The sequence below is a fragment of the Macrobrachium nipponense genome, chromosome 6 (genome assembly GCF_015104395.2).
Source record: "Macrobrachium nipponense isolate FS-2020 chromosome 6, ASM1510439v2, whole genome shotgun sequence".
Lineage (NCBI taxonomy): Eukaryota > Metazoa > Arthropoda > Malacostraca > Decapoda > Palaemonidae > Macrobrachium > Macrobrachium nipponense.
The window spans coordinates 94,841,178-94,847,054 of record NC_061108.1 but is presented as its reverse complement, the minus strand read 5'-3'; the positions used below and the strand labels follow the sequence as shown (position 1 = coordinate 94,847,054).

The 5,877-nt window shown below is 33.4% G+C and overlaps 1 long non-coding RNA gene across 1 annotated transcript; it reads right to left on the bottom strand.

The window, feature by feature from the left end:
• Nucleotides 1-303: 303 nt before the first annotated feature.
• Nucleotides 304-4,006, bottom strand: LOC135216008 (uncharacterized). Its single transcript, XR_010314779.1, has 3 exons — nt 3,879-4,006; nt 2,696-2,780; nt 304-809 (listed from the first exon to the last, which is right to left on the bottom strand). It is a non-coding gene; the product is annotated as an uncharacterized LOC135216008 (long non-coding RNA).
• Nucleotides 4,007-5,877: the final 1,871 nt, after the last annotated feature.

Sequence of the window (5,877 nt, the reverse complement as noted above, 5' to 3'; positions counted from 1 at the left end):
TAATTTTGTTACCTGTATAAATGAGCTCTTCGGTAACAAGAATAAAATAGCTCTGAATCTGGTTAAAATTTCGTAGGAGACTTAAATCTACCAATCCTCGCACCCCATACACGTGTACATGCAAGGCATGAAAAATAATGTAAACCTATTTGGAACCCTGACATCTGTTCAGGGTATAGCCATGAACTTCGATGGTTAATAAGATAGTTTTACACGCAATATACAGATACTTTCCTTCATTCTTTTAAATCTAAAGCAGGCTAGATTCAGGAATTCAGGGAATGTTTAATAGAAATCCACATCCAAATAGACTAAAAAACCATTAATTTATTCGTAGTACATACTCTAATACACGGGTTTTAGGATTTAAGTTTTACTAATATGCAATTAAAAGTTTATTCCACAATTACAATATCAACTACTTAGTCTAATACCATCTAAAGGATCCTTGAAAACCGTACATAGCTCACTATTTATTCATAAATCTTAAAACTTACTAGTTTTGCAATACTTCAGTTCAAGCACGTTGTAATACCATTTAAGGAATCCTTGAAAACTGTACATAGCTCATTTGAAAATCTTACTTACTCGTTTTGCAAAACTTCAGTTCAATCACGTTGAGAAAATTGCTTAATCTGCGCATAATCCATGAAGATACAATGGCTCCTAGTTTTACAATAATTCAGTTCACCCAGGTTAAGATAAAATTTCTAACTCTGCGTAATCCATTAAGTTCCCAGCAGATCCATTTACTCTAAATCCAGGATCTCCGCCCAGTAACTGCCAATAAAAGCCCTCGCCACCAAGACCTGCAAAGAATCAAATAATTAAGTCACTGCTCCTTAACTTCCATAACATGGTGTAAACTGATAAAAGATAAATAGTAGATAAGCGCAAACTTTGAACCAAGGATTAAAATTCCTTTCATTCCGCTACTATGAGATTCAGGGTCTCTGTAACACGGTTTTTTGGACTCTGCTCCTTGTCAAAGCATCGGATGTAGCTGAAAGTTGACATATGTATATTTTACAACCACACAAATTTTGTCAGCATTATCAATAACCTAAACCCGATAGTTGTAATTTTTATAGAGTAAAAATGATCTAGCCGACGCCATGGCCAATGATTACGAGCCAAGAGTCTAAAAACATTCATTACGTAAGCAAGGTAAACAATTTTGACGAAATGTTGCCCCGCCCATCCACCAGACAAACTCCATCGGCTCTGAAACCCAAAGACTTTATGAATGGCGGTACGATACATAGATGTGGGTGGGGTATCAGTGCTAGCGTAGTAATACTACTGTAGCAGTAGTGCCGCAACAGTATAGCAGTAATATAAATGAATTAAACGTTTAGGCCAACTGCTGGGATCCTTGAGGATCATTTAGCACTTCTTACAACTACTCGAGAGATTACTTTCTATAGCCAGAAGTTAAATTTTCTAAGCCAACAATGTCCATGGTAGCCTTCAGTGTTATCCTGAGTTATAACTAGGCGAAAGTGGGTGGAGCCTCATGAAGTCACCATTCTGACGATAATTATTGGTTAAGGTTTAAAGCCAATATACGGTACCGGCTATTTTTTTTTTTCAGTAAATAGGTAGATAGCCAATAAATAAAAATTGCTTGACATTGGATATAGCAGTTATCAAATCAAGCTTGTCTACTATGTTTTTGATAATTACCAACTATTCCCTACATCTTGTCAATCTGATTGTGACCTATAAAGTAGACTAATTTCTTTGGAAACTTAGTTTGGGAGCTAGACTAATAATCGAGTGTTTTTGTATTTATTAACATTTTGTTGGTTTGTTCATTATGACAATTATCAGTGGGGAGGTTCCAGAGTTCATAAAGGTGTACTGCTTTGCTTGTATTTAAATTTGTAAGTCATTGTTGCCAGAGGTTTAGCCTTCGTTACGTATAGCCAATCATCCATCGAGAAAGAGGGAAGAAATGATGTCATAAGTTACGTAACGAGTGCGTTCGAAACTTTTTCTGAGTAAGTTGGCCCGTCTTCAAAAAAGGTCACATAAATTATAAGTACCAAATTTATTCAACCTACGTAGTGCAGAATACTCAAAATTTATGTGTTGATATAATATGTATTCTGAATAAGAGTTATATTTATGAAATGCATAGATAAAAAGTTATTGCGAAAAAACAGTGTTACAGAGGCCCTGAATCTCATAGTAGTTTAGTTACACTTAAGACTTAAGTTACAGGAGTAAATAACTTATTTCCTTTAATTCCGCTAGTTTAGTTGCACATTAAGACAAATTAGAACCAAGTAATGGCCGGAGAAATAAAGTATCATTAACACCTTCACTAAAACTTAACTGAAAACTTAAAAATCTTTAAAAGTAAAATTAAATTACATTTGAATAGAGAGTTCTAAAATAACCATAATTATAACAGCTGTTAATACTTAACAATCTATATCCAAGTTCTAAGCTCTATGTAATGAAAGACTTCCTAAGTTTTGAAGATTTCAATCGTAAACTTACCAAACTAACCAAACTGAACTTAAATTTACCATTTATTATTTTTTTAGCAAGCCCTTCTGACATACGGGGGACCGTAGTCCACCGTATGCCATTGGAGATCCTCCCCCTTCAGGGGCTCCGCCCTTGAAGGGGGAGGAGTAGCTTGCTAAAAATGGTTTTGGTTGCACAAAACAGTAAATTAACTTACTCATTATTCTGGAGAAAAAAATAGTTACCATCGTAGTCCCTGGAAACAGCAGGTCCAGTGGTGATCAAATAGCATCAGTCTAGTACTGTAAAATTGTGACTGGTCAGTAAATCTTCCAATTATAGTGTAACACGCTTTAAGGAAGGTTTTGTCTCCATTTTAATTCCATTTTAAACCTTTAAAACGTTGACATTCATTATGAAATGCATCTAAGAATTTCATGACTAAAACTGAAACAATCCTGTATCCAAAACACACTGGATGCTAGTAAAAATATAAGTTTTCAACAAACCTTCAACGTTGGGATACCTAACCACTATGAAGTCTTAAAAAGTCAATAGTTTGAAGGCACCTCAACATCAAATATCAAACAAATAGCAAACAGGTGTAAATAGCAAACAGGTAAATAAGAGCTCATATGTAAACTTATTAGTTATATTTGGATGTCCAAATATAAGTTTAACATTAACTATTCCAATTTCTACAGCACAATGTACTCAGATGTGCTCAGATGCTCTACCAAAGTGAAATATGAAAATACAAGTAACATTTTGTTCAAAAGTTATGAACTGCAGTAAATAAAACTGATGCTTTAAGAAAAAAACAGAAAACTGCTAGCAAAAAAAATGAAAATATGCTAAAGTTTTAAATGTTTACCAAACTTAGAAACTCAAAATATAAAAACCAGATATGAAAATTAATGTTAAAAGTCGCCTACAAACTCTGCAGTAACTAAAAAGAAAAAACAGCAAACTGCTAGCAACAGAAAATCTAACTTTAAAATCTGCTAAAGTTTGAAATGTTTAAACATCACACTACTAGAAACTCATAAAATCCTGATCAGTGTGAACACTAATTTCCAACAAGAAACTAAACTGGAACGTCCCGCTTACCACTTGGTAAAAGCGAGACCAAATTACGCAACAATTAATCCCACGAAACACTAGACACTTCGACCAGTTTATCAAGTCTCAACCTACACTTGAGGGGAAAGTTATCAGCGCAAGTTAGAAAAAAAACAATTAAGTTTAATTAAAACTAGTTATACTTCAAACCCAAAACTATATCTTACAATATGCCAGCAGCAGTATTTAATTCAAAGATCACAAAAAATGTAAGCTGAAATACTTCTATGAGATATTCACAATACTCAAAAACTTTACGTTTACTCACGAATACCTACAACGGCAGACGACCAAGCGAAGAACCGCAGCAACTTTCAGCAATCATAAAACACCCTCAAACGATACCGGCGACTAAACGAACGAGATTTGTAGTTTTTCCTATGGGAGTTACCAGGCAAGGACAACAGAACGCAGTTTTACTCGCACGGATCCTAATCTCATTCGTCGCGCGGCCGCTAGGTGGTACTATCAGACAAGAGTATGATTTATGACGGTTGATGTGAATAGAGTAACTTAAGAGCGGTCATAAGTTAGATAATGGCTGTTAATGATTAAAATGAATATTTTATTTATCGTAGGAATTCAGGATATGTAAAAGTACTGAATCACGGTAATGCAACAATAGTAAGGCATGATAAACGCATTTTAGATACGGTGATGACGAAATCAAGTGATAAGAAGAAACGCCATCCATATATAGATCTATCATATAATATATATATATAGATATATATATATATATATAGATATATATATATATATATATATATATATATATCTATATATATCTCTTATATTATATATATATGTTTATGTTTTTTGTCACATTTCGCTCCAAAGGTAATCCATGCATAAAAATCCACATGGAGTACAGGGGAGGGCTTTGTGTTTTTCGCCATGAGCAAGTTAGTACATTACATAATTGATCATATTTTGACAGGATTTTCAAGAATTGCCTTGCCCAAGACTCCCGATTCTGAAATCCTTTAGATGTATTGACAGATTTTCGAAAGGTTTTAGAAAGCAACTTGTTTGCGTGTAGCCGATATTTAACATCCTAATTTTCCTTGGCATTGATTGTTAGTCTTATATTCTACGTTATTAATTTTCGGATTTGATATTTTACTTGGACTAAATATGGTAGGTCAGTTATGTATTTTCACCAAGTTATAAGAGCTTATTAAAGCAGCAGTTCTATAGATTACATCAGCAACTTAATCTCCCATCAACCTCCGTTACAAACTTAACCAAACACTGTAGCTTCAGAAATGATCTAATGAAATATGAATAGTTATAAGCTACTGTTAACTGGAAAATGTTTAGTTCATTGAAGAGGATGAACACATTTTTGAGACTAGCCTTTAACCTTTGCCTGTTGCTTTTGTTCTATAAACAAACGCTAAATAAATAAAAAAAAATTTATTTATTGTGACTTAGGGAGCAGATGCATGGGATGGCTTGGGAAAATTGCATTGTATCACATATCAATATATTTGTTTTACCATTACTCGATGCATTACTGAGCCGCAAAGGCTTTAAATAATCTATTGTCAATTATTTATTTTAAATAAACTAGAATTGTGGTGTTTCGATATAATGTAACATTGTTAATTTACAAAGTCGACAATATTTCAATATATGGCATTTGCAAACGTTTTGCATAAGAACACTATTTTCGAAGGAATGAAAATACAGTGGAATATGCCAGTGCTATTTCTAATCATGTCTGTATTTCCCGTGCCACTATTCCTCGTGGCAAAAACAATACTGATTCCTGTGTCTGTTGATATCATATAACTACCCATTTGTTTATAGACTATCAAACAGCTTTTACATACTTTCCAAAATGTTATCGCCTGTAAGTAAACAAGGATTTAAAACTTCTGTCCAAAAAGTATTCACGAGTCAATATGTTTGTAATTTAAAAACTTATTAAATAGATGAATATTAAAATTGTAAAATAGCTAATATAGCCTAATTATTAATTTCATTTATGTAAATATATTATGACGTATATACCATATTACAAATTTTAAGAATGTATATTTTCTTAATAAAAGAAAAAAATTTACTGAAAGGCAGTGGATAGGTAGCCATAGATGGAAACGTAGCCCACAGACAGTAAGTGCAACTACAGGGATATATTTTATCCTGACTTAACCTAGAGTGCTAATCCTGACGTGACCGCTGGTCTTTCGGGGGCCAGTAATAAAGTCACAGGAAAAAAAAAATCAAAGAAAAAAACAAGTCAATTTTGGCTATGAAAACGTCACATGA